Genomic DNA, 13,341 nt, shown 5'->3' on the forward strand with positions numbered 1-13,341 from the left:
TTATTATGAAGGCTTTCTATGTTCTCTGACCCCAAGACCTCAGGCATCTTTCTTCTTTGACTATATAAATCTACAAGGATGCATAAAACATCATACACATTCAACGAGATTCATACAACCCACTAAATTAACAATTAGGTGTGGCACCAAGATGGCAAGATAGATTGGAATTAGCAGCCCAGTTGAAATCTTATAACATTCCCTTCCACGCAACTTTAAAATAATTCCTTAAATTACATTCTGGGATGATAGAAACAACAAAAACTTTCAGAGAGACATTTTTTCAGTCTTGGAAGTTTTTTGGAGGATGACAGAAGAGGTCTGTGACACAGAGAGTATGGATTATACCATACTCATTGTCACCACCAGCTGATTTTGACAGGCTTTAGAGGCAGCTGTTACATGGTCAGGAGCAGCATTGGGAGCTCTAAGGTCAGAGATAATGGTAAGGAAGTAAGGCAACTAATGAGAAAAAAATTACAAGGGACCTTTTGCTGTCACTGGGTGCAATCATTGCTGATTAGTAACTTGATTGCCCATAAGGATTTTTGGGTAGCAGTTCCAGGGTGGAACGAGTTTATGGTCAGTCATAAAAGAGTAAGGGCCCTAGTCACAGTTCCAAAACCAAGAGGAGGGCAAAATTTTACAAGTTACCACAGGGTAACAAGGGACCTGGTCCCAATTTCAGGGCCAAGAAAAGTACTAGTCCTTGTAGGTTCAGGGGAGCAGGGCAATTCCCAACACACAGAGCACAGAGCAGACGATCAATTAATACACCTTTCCTTAGATCACATCAACTTAGAAGAACTAAAATCATGCAGAACCTAAATATTAATGCTCAAAACAGAGGCATAAAAAGTCCCGAAGATTAAGAAAATGTCTCCCCTATCCCCAGTTGAGCAGAATACCAACTTGAACATAAAGTTCCCAGTTAAGAAATCAACTAGAAAAAAATTTTAAAAATAAAATAATTCAGTCACCATTACTGCAATAAGACAAACTCAGAAGACAGGAGTGTGGAAACAGCTAAAACCAAAGCCTCAAAAAAAATACTAATTTCACCCAAGTCCAACAAAAATTGTTGTAAGAGTTATACAAAAAGTTAACAAATGTAGAAGAAAAGTTGGGGAAAGTAATGAGAGTGATGCAAAAACTGTATGAAAAAGCTGTGAGTAATCACATTGTTTAGGTCCTGTCCCCCTTTTCCCTTCTCCCTTCCTTCCCTCCCTCCCTCGGGCCACAACGATAATCCTGATGAACAGAGGCCAAGACTTCGCTGCTGCCCTTCCTGTGGTCACCAGCTAGGTGAAGCCTGGGGTGTGGGCTGGCACTGGGAACCTCCCCTCCTGCCAGCGCCAGGAGGTTCTCACCTTCCTTAACCTTCAGAAGGACAGCTACCTACAGCAATTCTTTGCCACAGACCTGTGTTTTCAGATCTCTGATAAGTATCTCTTGGCAATGGTCCTTATTTATTTCCAAGAGCTGGCCTACAGCTCAGTGAATATACCCATAGCAACCTCTTCTTAGCCCTTTATCTAGCTAATAACATGGAGGAAGACAGAGAGGACCCCAAGTATGAGATTTTGCCCTGGGCAGGGGCTGGCAGAAGCTCGTGCCGAGCTTCCTGCATCAGAGGGACCAGCTGTGGGCAAGGAAGGGCTACCAGGCAGCTGTGAACTGGCACTGTTATGAAGAGGCCATGGCAAAGGAACCATTCCATTGGGCCTTGATCCCGGAACATCCTGCCCACCATGGAGGGGGGCGGGTAGGCTTGTCGAGGCTCCCCCCAAGTGACCAGAACTTTCCTGCCATTATGCCCCAGGTCTCTAGTCTCTCTCCACTGGGCTGCACTGTTTGTGGCTGCGGGGTCCGGAGGGGCCATTCCCCATTTCCTCCCAAACAGCTTTCCCCCAAACAGAACCCCTTTAAACGGCAGCAGCAGTCCCCCAAACAGCCTCCAGTTCAGTCCCTTCTCACTCTTTCCTTGGCCCCTTGGCCCCTTGGCCCCTTGGCCCAGGAACTTCCTCATTCTCTCTCCAATGCTGCACCTTAGAACCTGGAAACTACACTTTGCAGATCATGCCAGAGTTGGCTGCTGTTGCCTTCCCTGCTTGCTGGCAGTTAGTAGGATAATACTCAGCTAGGAACAGCCTGATGGCCCCTCTCCGCAGATGCCCCTGTGCAGGGGTAACTGCCCTCCCTGGCTCCAGGCTGGCGTTGCTGCTACCCTCTTCCCTCTTCCCTCCTCTTCTTCAGCCTCCTAATTAGAACTCCTGTCCTTCACACCACAATGTTGGTCTTGGTTCCTTCTTTAATAAAGTGGAGAAGAGACGTGTACAAAAATGTATGAAAAGTAAATTAATGGCTTGGTAAAAGAGGCAGGAAAAATTCTGAAGAAAATAACACCTTATGAAACAAAATCTGCCAAATAGTAAAAGTGGCACTGAAGAAAAGAACTGAAAAGAACTACTTAAAAAAGGAAATTGCCCAAATGGCAAAAGAGGTTAAAAAAAACCCTCATGAATAAAATGATTCCTTCAAATTTTAATTGGGCAAATGGAAGCTAATGATTGGATGAGACATCAAGAAACAATAAAACAAAGATAAAATAATTTATTAAAATGAAGAAATCATCTCATTGGAAAAACAACTGACCTGGAAAATCATTAATGATGGGATTTTTTTTAAAAAGCATAAGCAGCATATTTTAAGAAATTATCAAAGAAAACTGACCTGATAATCCAGAATCATGGAGTAAAATAGAAATTGCAAAAATTCACCAATTACTTTCTGAAAGAGATACCACATTCCAGAGCTCCCAGGTTATGGAGAAAATAATTCAAGTAGTTTGAAAGAAAATGTAAATATTGAGAAGTCAGTGTCAGGATCACAAAAGATTTAGCAGTTTCCACATAAAAATAATGAAGGGCTTAAATATGATATTCCATAAGGCCAATGAGCTACGGTTACAACCAACCATAACCTAAGCTATAAAAGTGAATATAATCCTTCAGTGGAAAAAAAAGTGGACATTGAATGAAATTGGGAACTTCCAATTAGTGAAAAAGTCAGAGATAAATAGTAAATTCTCAATACAAAAATCAAGAGAAGCATAAAAAGGCAAACCTGAAAGAGTAATTATAAGGGACTCAATAAAGTTCAACTGTTTACATTACTATATGGGGAAATGATTCATGACAGTCCTAAGAATGTTATCATTATTTGGGTAGTTAGAAGGACTCTTCATAGGCAAAGAATGTGCGCATGAGTCAAATATGATGGGGAGATCGCCAAAAAAAAAATGAAGGGGTGAGAAAGGGGGAGGCACTAAGAGAAGTGTGAAGGGAGAGGTATAATATAGAAATTTTTTCCCATAAAAGAGGATGGAAGGAAGAACTTTAGGAGTGCAGAAGGAAATGTAGGGCAGGAAGGGTTTTTGTGCAATGCTTTTATCTCACGTTCATTGAAATTGGCTCAAAGAGAAAGAATAAATATACACCCTAAATTTAGTAAAGAAATCTGTCTTATACAACAAAGATACTATAAGGTAAAAATTCTATCTATCACTAGAAAGATAACTGCTTCACTCTGACTGCAAATTGAAATAGAATTTTCTCATTTTATTTTTATTTGTATTTTTCTGTGATATGGCTAATATAGAACTATATTTTGCATGATTCCATAGATATAATTGATAAGTTTTTGTTTGCCTTCTTAGTTGAAAGGGTGGAAGCAGGGGAGAGAATTTGGAAATCAAAATTTTAAAAGAAAAAGAAGGGAAGGAAATAGAATAAGAGAAATGGACTTTGGGGGAGGGCAGATTAAGGGAGTAATGTTTAGAAACAAACCAGGTTTTTGAGGAAGGACAGGATAAAAAGAGAGAGAGTAAGATAAACAGAAGAAAAGTGGATAGAGGAGAATACACAATAATCATAACTATAAACGTGAATGGGATGAGATGAAACCTCTCATAAAAATTGGAACAGATAACAGAATAGATTATAAAACATTATGCAAAATATGTTGTGTACAAGAAACACATTTAAATCAGAAAGACACATGTAGGGTTAAAATAAAGAGCTGGAAGAGAATTTATTTTGCTTTAGCAGAAGTAAAAAAAGGCAGGGGGAAGAATCATGATCTCAAACCATCCAAAATCAAAAATAGACTTGTACAATTTTGTTTGCCTTCACAGTGAATGGGGGAGAGGTAAGAGGGAGGGAGGGAATTTGGAACTTAAAATTTTTAAAGAAATAAAAATAAATAAATAATGAATTTTGTAGGGAAAAGAAAAAAAAGAGAAAACATCCAGAAACAACAGATTACCAAAGCCACAACTGTCCAACAAAGAAGAGGTTTCATCTGATTCTCTTTTTCTCACTTGCTCCAAGAACTACATCTGAAATATAAACTAGATTGCAAGATAAGCTGAATCCAAGGTTCTTGATCTCCTTGCTTTTATCTCCTGTTTAAAAGAAGTTTCATATTGAGAGAGATGGCTTCTCTCCCACCCTCCTTCATTCCTATCTTCCACAAATGAACTTCATTTTTTTTTAATTGCAGTAATAATTGAAATGGGCAAATATCGACTAAAAGATGAATAGTAGATGGGTGGATGGAGAGATAGATAAATAGATGATTAGATGGATGGATGACAGAGATTTGCACATATATAAGCATATCTATTTATCTCATACATATATATATATATATATATATATACATAGAGAGAGAGAGAGAGAGACAGAGACAGAGACAGAGACAGAGAGACAGAGAGAGATAGAGATGTAGCTTCCATAATATAAACTACTAATTTCAGAGAGTGTCTACTGGTCATATCACAGTAAAAGCCAGGATCCAGGAAATTTAGAAATCCTTCAGAATGCTGAATTGGGTTCTTTTTTAAAATAATATTTCCCCCTATTATATGTCAAGAAAATTTTAGCATTCATTTTTATAAGATTTTAAGTTCCAATTTTTTTCTCTATCTCTCCCCTCCCTTCTTCTGAGAATGATAGGCAATATGATATAGGCTACACATATGCTATCCATGTAAAAAATATTTCCATATCAATCACAGTTACAAAAGAAGCAATAGATCAAAATGAGGGAAAAGTATGAAAAAGAATAAAGTGAAAATAATATGCTTCAATCTTTAGTCAGTGTCCATTAATTCTTTATCTGAATCTGAATACCATTTTCCTTCTTGAGTCCTTTGTATTTATATTGGATCATTGTGTTTCTGAGAAGAGCTGTCATTCTTAGTTGGTCATCACAAAATTTTGCTGATATTGTGTACAATGTTTTCCTGCTTCTGCTTATTTCATTTTATATCAATTCATATGGCTTTTCCTGTTTTTTTTAATCTGCTAATCCATTCTTATTGCACAAGTATTCCATTATATTCATACACCACCGTTTGTTCAGCCATTCACCAATTGATGGGCATCTCTTCAATTTCCAATATTCAGCCACCACAAAAAGAGTTACTATAAATATTTTTTCACATATAGATCCTTTTTTCATGATCTCTTTGGGATACAGACCTAGTAGTAGTATGTTGGGATTAAAGGGCATGCACAATTCTATAGCCCTTTGGCATAGTTCCACATTACTCTCCAGAATGTTTGAATAAGTTCACAATTCAACTCTACTAATAATGCATCCCCTTTCCATTTCTTTTCCCACCTGTTGAGAGGGCTGACTCACAATGAAGTTTTCTGATTATACTTCTCCCTTTTTCTTATTTGTAACAAATCTAATATCTATCTTCTATAATTTTGTCAATCCTTTTCTCACTGTTATCCCTATATTGCCTATAATCTATGTCCTTTCAATTCTTGATTTCATTTCTTCTACTACTCTCATATATTTTGGTTCCTTGTCTGTAAGTCTTGCTTCATTCTATCCACCTAACCCTCAGTTACCAAAACATTATTTGAAATGGAAAAACAAAGGAAGGAAGGAAGGAGGAAGAAAGGAATGAATGAATAAAGGAAGGGAGGAAGGAGAGGGGGAGGGAAGGAGGGAAGAAATGAAAGAAGGAAGGAAGTTATTTTTAAGGACCTACTATGTGCCTGACACTGTGATAAGTACTTTACAAATATTACCTAATTTGATCCTCAAAAAACCCTAGGCCTATGTACTAAAACATAGGTTTTCTCATTTCATTCACCACAATTTAAAGTCTAAGGGTTTTATATTATCTCTAGAATCAAATGTAGATTACTCTATCTGAAATTTAACCCTTCACAACCTGACCTCTTTCTATCTTTTCAGTCTCCTTATATTTTGCTCCCCTTTATGTATTCTATGACTTATCCATACTGGCCTAATTACTTTTCCTCAAATAGGATGTTATATCTCCCATCTCTGTGCCATTATACTTACACATGCACAGAAGGCTTTTCTTCCTTATTTCTACCTCTTACACTCCTTTTTTTTCTTTAATACTCAGTTAATATGCTACCTTCTAGAGGCAGCCTTTCTTCACACTTCTTTCCCTTCTAAGGTTATTATTTCCCAACTTAAATGTAAATATATACACACATACATATGCAAATATATATACATATATGAATATAATATATCTGTGTGTGTATAAATGTGTGTGTTATCTATCCATTAGAACATATTTTTTGAGGATAAATATTGTCTCATTTTCATCTTATTATCACTTGTTTTTAGTACAGTACCAACTTATCATAGTTTGTTTTTGTTTTTATAAATACTTGTTGGTTACTTCAATGATTGATTGGAGAAGAGCTGTATCTTTTCTTTCCCAGGGAAATTTCCAAATAACTAGAATTGAAAAGACTCATCATAAAGACTGGCTATGATGTGATGACATTTTTTTAGAGACCTTTCTTTTAATACCATCTAATATGATGTTTCAGGATTGTATTCCCCATTGCTGTGAGGGGCACCCAAACAAAATATATTGGAGGTTTGCTTTTTTTTTTCCTTTGAGATAATGCCCGACATAACATCCAGTACAAGCTCTCCAAATATCAAGGACTTAATCAGTTAATGACAGATTGATCTTTAGTCCTGGCTTATTTCCCATAATGAGTACAACCTCTTGTAAATTTATGCTTTCACTATACCTAGTATTTTAAAATAAATTATTTCCTATTGTAACCTGCCAACAGAAAAATGGATTTTCATACTATGTAAAGCAGGTAGCTTTCCCTTATTAGCAGTACCCTATCTAAAACGATATTGACTTGGCAGATGCTCTGATGCTTATGAAGGTCTTGATTAGCCTTAGATAAGATCAAATTCCATGACTCTTGCTAATTTCATAAAATACAGAAGTCCAAATCCTGAAAATGGAAATAAAGCTAGGTTAAATATATTACCAACTTTTCTTTAAATTTTGTGCATTTAGAAGTATCTTCTTACTTTTTCTGTATTTACTTAAGATTTTCTGTCTAAGTATAGTTTTGTGGAGTGTTCAAGGCTGGAGTAAGAACTACAAATAAAGATAAATGAATATTTACTGGCTTAAGATTAAAGCCCTTATTCTAAGCATAGAACTATAATTCTTTGCAATAAAACTTTCATTTTATTCATTTCTCTCCTAATAAAATAAATTCACATATGAAAATGGCAACACCAGTTACAAGTGAGACTAGATATGGCTAATTATAAAAATGAGCATGAATCTCTCTCACAAAAAGAATGCATTCCCATGATTTAGGTTCTAGTGCCATGAAATTCACCAACACAATAAGTTATATGTGTGTTGAAGTGTTTTCGAGTCTGTGCCCACAAATGGAAATTCTCAGAGAAGAGGTTGTTTTAAGAAAAGAATGCCAGAAGAGTATTTGCATTTCCCATTTATCTACAGTCACACATTTATTGGGCAAGTCAGAGGAGTAACTCTCTTTTTTATAGTTCTGATTTAATTTTTCTCTCCCAATTTTCATGTTTCCATTTTCATTTCAGGCAGAGTACATAAACCAGTTTTTCAGGAATAAAAGCAAATAATACCTGATTTCCCCCATGTCCCACAAATATCTCTGAACCAATAACAAAAAAACAACAAATATAATAAGAGATCATTAAACGAAGGAATAAGGTAAGAAAAATAGACCATGCAGGGAGAATAATTTTCGGATTTCTGGAAATATTTTTGTTTCTTTGGAAAAGAGAGAAGAGGTTATATATTCTTTAGAAAAAAATATCAGCAACATATATAGGCTTTGAAGCTCACATCTGGTAAAATAAGGAATATTATAAAGGTAACTTTAAATTAATTCTTTCAAAATCTTGGTCTTTGTCCCTCAGAGTACTTTTAAGGTATAACATGCTATAACAAATTCCATTCCTGATATATAACATCTGTTATACTGACACAGTATAATACTTAGGTCTAAATGAAAAAAGAGCTAAAGGCATTTCTTCCAGTAGGACAATGACATAAACAAAAATCTGAGCAATGAATTAACCACCCCTACCAAATAGCTTAGCCAAGCATTGGAAATGGTAGAGGAAAATGAGTTACCAAATTTTAACTGTCATTGCTGCCATGCTCAGTGATAGAGTAATTCCTATTCCCTCATCTTTTCTTATCCTCCTCCTCTTCCTCCTCCTGCCTTTCCTTTTCCTCCTTCTTTATATCTTTTCTTTTCCTTCTTATTCTTGTATGTTCCTTATTCTTGTTCTATTTTTTTATTCCTCTCCTTTTTATTGTCTTCCTGTTCCTTTTCATCCTAATTCTTCTTATAATATTTCCCTGTTTTTCTCATGTTGGATGTGCTCTGGCTATTCATGGATAATCACAAAATTGATTTATATGGAAACTTTGACCAAGTCCATTTCTAAACAGCATGATTGCACCTCTCCCTAGGCAAACCCAATGGATCTCTGCTGTTGTGGGCTTAGCACACTACTTTAGTTAATTCAGACATCTTATCAGCATAGTCTACTGCAGTTCAGCATTCTTGGGTTCAACATATCCATAAATCTCAGCCTCCCCAGAAGCAGGGATTAAAGGTGTGTATCACCACTTCTGGACCACCAACATATACTTTCTAAGGAACTACTATGGGATTCCCCATTACCATTTATTTCTATTCCAATAGAAAATGTATTCTGATATATGTAGGGGTATGCTGGTAAGTGTTTAACAACAGGCTCACTTCCCTAAAAAATGTACACATGACACAATTTTAATTTTAATCTTCACTATTAATATTTCTTCTCTCACTTTCTTAAGTCTAGACAACCAACCAATGAATCAAGCCTTGAATCTTAGTGTTTGCTGATAATTAGTTGCATGTCCAATTCATTGATCTACATTTTTCTCCTCTTTTATTGATGTACTCATTTAGAGATATAACTTTTCCCGCAAATACTAATTTAGCTGCATCCCACAAATTTTGGAATGTTGTTTCATTGTTGTCATTTTCTTTATCTGTTTGTTTATTTATTTTTGCAGGGCAATGAGGAAGTTAAGTGACTTGCCCAGGGTCACACAGATGGTCTGAGGTCAGATTTGAACTCAGGTCCTCCTGAATCCAGGGCCAGTGCTTTATCCACTGCACCACCCAGCTGCCCTTCTGATTATCTTTCAATCTATGCCCCCATAGTCCTTTATAACATGTTATTTTTGTTGCATTATGGTCTGCAAAGGGTGAATTTAATATTTCTTTTTTATTTTTATTATTTCTGGGTTTTTTGCATTTGATTATGAGGGTTTTGTACCCTAATACATGATCATTTTTTGGAGGAATCATGCATTTACAGAAGAGAAAAAAATATACTCCTTTCTATGTCCTTTAGATTTTCTGCACAGGTCTATCATATCTTACTTTTATAATGTTCTATATATCTTCTTGACTTCTTTTTTATTTATATTATGATTAGTTATATTTATCCATCTCTGAGAGCGGAAAGTTGAGGTACCCCATTAGTATAGTTTTACTCTCAATTTGTTTGTGTAGTTCACTTAACTTTTTCCTTTAAGAATTTAGATGCTGGGGCAGCTAGATGGCACAGTGGTTAAAGCGCTGGCCCTGGATTCAGGAGTATCTGAGTTCAAATCCAGCCTCAGACACTTAACACTTACTAGCTATGTGACCCTGGGCAAGTCACTTAACCCCCATTGCCCCGCAAAAAAAAAAAAAAAAAAAAAAAAAAAAAAAAAAAAAAAAAAAAAAGAATTTAGGTGCTATCTTATTTGGTGCATATATGTTTAGTATTGATAATATTTCATTTCTGTTAAGGGCTAAAATTCTAGCTAAACTGTCTAAAATATCTAATGAGTGGTCGCCAATAAATTGTAAGCTTTAGCAAGAGTTATACTTTTAGGCATTTATTAAGGAGAATAAGAATTTGGTAAAGAGAGAAAAAGGCCTAGATTCCTATCTATTAAAGGGAGAGCACATTTCTAGCTCCGCTCTCCATCAGAGTCCAAAGGCAAGAGTGTGAGACTGAGCCGCCAGTCTCTTCCTTCTTCCTCCCACTAGCCCGCATCACTTCCTGACGCCAAAGAAAAGACTCCTGGTCTTGCCCTCAAAGACCTTCACTTCATGGGTGGAACTCTTCTACAGTAAGTCTCCAGCAGGTGGTGTTATTCCAATCGTTACAGTTCTATTGTGATAAAATAATGGAATTTGGCAGATGCCCAGGGGTCCTACCTGTTTGATTTAGTAGTGTTTGAATTGGGTGAGAATTAGAAACTAAGTACCTACTTAAGGATGATTGGATGAAGACCACACCTGGCTGGCCCTGATTGAAGTTGTTCGCAGAGATGGTGTACTACTGACATCAGAAAGAGACCACTCTCAACCAATCAGCTTGAAGGACTTCCCCTTTGGGGGAGGGAGAGAGGAACTAGGAAGTGGATGCTCAATCATGGAAGGAAACCTCTTTTTGGTGAGGAACAGGCTCATGGTGGCAGAGAGAGAACAGGAGGGCCCCTTTTAGTCATTCAGACACCTGCTTGGTGGTGACAGATTTCACATGGGCTACTAGGAAAGGAAATTGGTTTCTTTCTCTCTGACTATACCAAATTAGACCTAAGCTAGGATTTCCATGCTATAAGGAATCTATTCTCAACTTCTCTCTTCCTTCACTAACTTATAATATATTTTAATAAATCTTTAAAAGTCTAAACTCTTGCTGAATTTAACAGTGATTTTAGCCAGCTTTCCCCCCAAAACTTGGGGGGGGGTACAGATTAGAACACAAATTTAGATTTTTAAACAACACACTATTGAGACAATCATGATTTCAGTTGTGTTTTTTTTTTTTCCTGTGGAAGCTCTAGGTCTTATTGTAGGTGGCATTCACTGGGCTTCAGGGATTAGACTCTTGCTTTCTCTGTAGTGTAAATTTCCCTTCTGAATGGCTGGGGAGTGGGGGCGGGGCGCAGTTAGTCCTCCCTTTTGGCTTCCCCTGCGTGTGTTGGGTGCTAGGTTGCAAATGTTAACAAAGTCTTTCTGTTGGCTGATTCTAGAATAGTGATCTTGTCGCTCGTCTGACCCAGGGGTGGTGCTCTACCGCTAGGCTGCTCTGTTAACTGGGCCTCTCTGTTAGGAGGCCCTTGAAAGAGTAATGTTGTTGCAAATCTGCACAAGTGTGGGGGCCCTGCAGATGGGTTGCTATGGTAACATAGTCACTCTGTTACCAGGCCCTGAGGGGTAATTTTTTTGCAGATAGCCTGAGGGTTGAATGCCCCTGCTGCTGATTTGCCCTGAAGGAGACTGTGCTTGGGCTGTTACTTGATGTTGCCGAGTCATTGGTGGGGCTTCACTACTGGTCAGCAGTGGGATCAAAGCCTCCCTGGTGGTCTGTGATAGGTGTGAGTTGCTTGGTGAGTATGCTTGCTATGCTTCCCAGTCTGTTAACTTGCCTAGGCAGGGGCTGGTTTGCAGGTGGAAAGATTCTCACTGGTGATTTGCCTTAAACTCAGAGCCCTGTTTAAAGACCCCTGCTGTGAGCCCAGAAGTTGCTGCTGCTGCTGCTGCTGCTGCTTCCCTGAACCTTGAATGATTCACAGGCAGTTTTCTGTTGGTTTGCAAGGGAAAATTGGGTCATCTACAGAGGGTTCCTTCCTCACTCCACCATCTTGCCACAGGAAGTCTTAAAAAAGGAACTAAAGTTTTACTTTGGGGGAGGGGAAATTATCGTGCTCTATAGTGGATTTGAAAGCTCAGGACTATACTTACAGAAGCCTGAAAACAGATTGATTTTTTGTTTGTTTATTTTTGTTTTGTTTTGTTTTTCTGGGCAATGGGGGTTAAATGACTTGCCCAGGGTCACACAGCTAGTAAGTGTCAAGTGACTGAGGCCAAATTTGAACTCAGGTCCTCCTGAATCCAGGGCCAGTGCTTTATCCACTGCACCACCTCGCTGCCCTGATTTTTTTTTAAACATAGACCTCATGACACTAATTCAAGCTAAACAGGAGTCAATAGATAAAATTCAGAGAAAAATCCTCAGAACTCAAAGAGGTCCAGATGTAATTCTGCATGTGATGGTGCACCAATATCTTCAGAAAAAATCTTTCCCCCACTTTAGTCATTTATTTACAACATCAGATTTGTTATGGGTCTCAAGTACACTGACATGGTCCTGAAAGTTCATACTATGAGTACTGGAGATATGTGCCAGATAAGAGAAAATCATTGATATGGACACTTCTTATAAGGATAGGAATTGACCTATTTTAGAAGGAAGAAAACAATTTCAATATATTTGGAAAAGGATATACCAATTTGGGGCATTTGAAGAATTATAATGACAAACTATCAGGAGATTATCTTTTTAAATGCAAATTTCAAAAAAAAAAACAGAATAGGAAAAAAACCCCGAAACCTTTGGAATATCTAAAGCTCTCAAAGCTAGCCTCCAGAGGATATTAAATGTCCTAAAATTCCTCCTATCTAGAGGTCTGTGAACTTTAAAAAAAATTTATTTGATATCTGTATTTAAACACAATTTGTTTCCTTTGTTTTCCTTTGTATTTATTTTATGTACTAAAAACATTATTATGAAAGGGAATACATGACACATACAGAAAAATTAAGAATATTCTAAAGCTAAACGAAATAGGAGAAAAAATAGGTACTCAGCATAATGTAAAAGAATTGGCACTATATAGGAAGAAAATTGGAACAGATAACTAACCCTTACTACTATCAGCATTATTATCTACCAATATGGATCGGATTTGGTCCATTCCCATTTCTTTATTATTTTGTGTGGATAGGTGTTACAGTAGATAGAGAGCTAGCTACTCTTGGACTCGGGAAGACTTGAGTTCAAATTGTTTTAGTTACTAACTCTGTGACCCTGGGCAAATCACTTTACTTCTCTTTGCCTCAATTT

General features: G+C 37.1%; 1 pseudogene; it reads left to right on the forward strand.

Moving 5' to 3' along the window:
- The first annotated feature begins 1,254 nt into the window (after positions 1–1,254).
- On the forward strand, positions 1,255–2,133 carry LOC122732115 (annotated as a pseudogene).
- Positions 2,134–13,341: the final 11,208 nt, after the last annotated feature.

This window comes from Dromiciops gliroides, chromosome 6, assembly GCF_019393635.1.
Source record: "Dromiciops gliroides isolate mDroGli1 chromosome 6, mDroGli1.pri, whole genome shotgun sequence".
Lineage (NCBI taxonomy): Eukaryota > Metazoa > Chordata > Mammalia > Microbiotheria > Microbiotheriidae > Dromiciops > Dromiciops gliroides.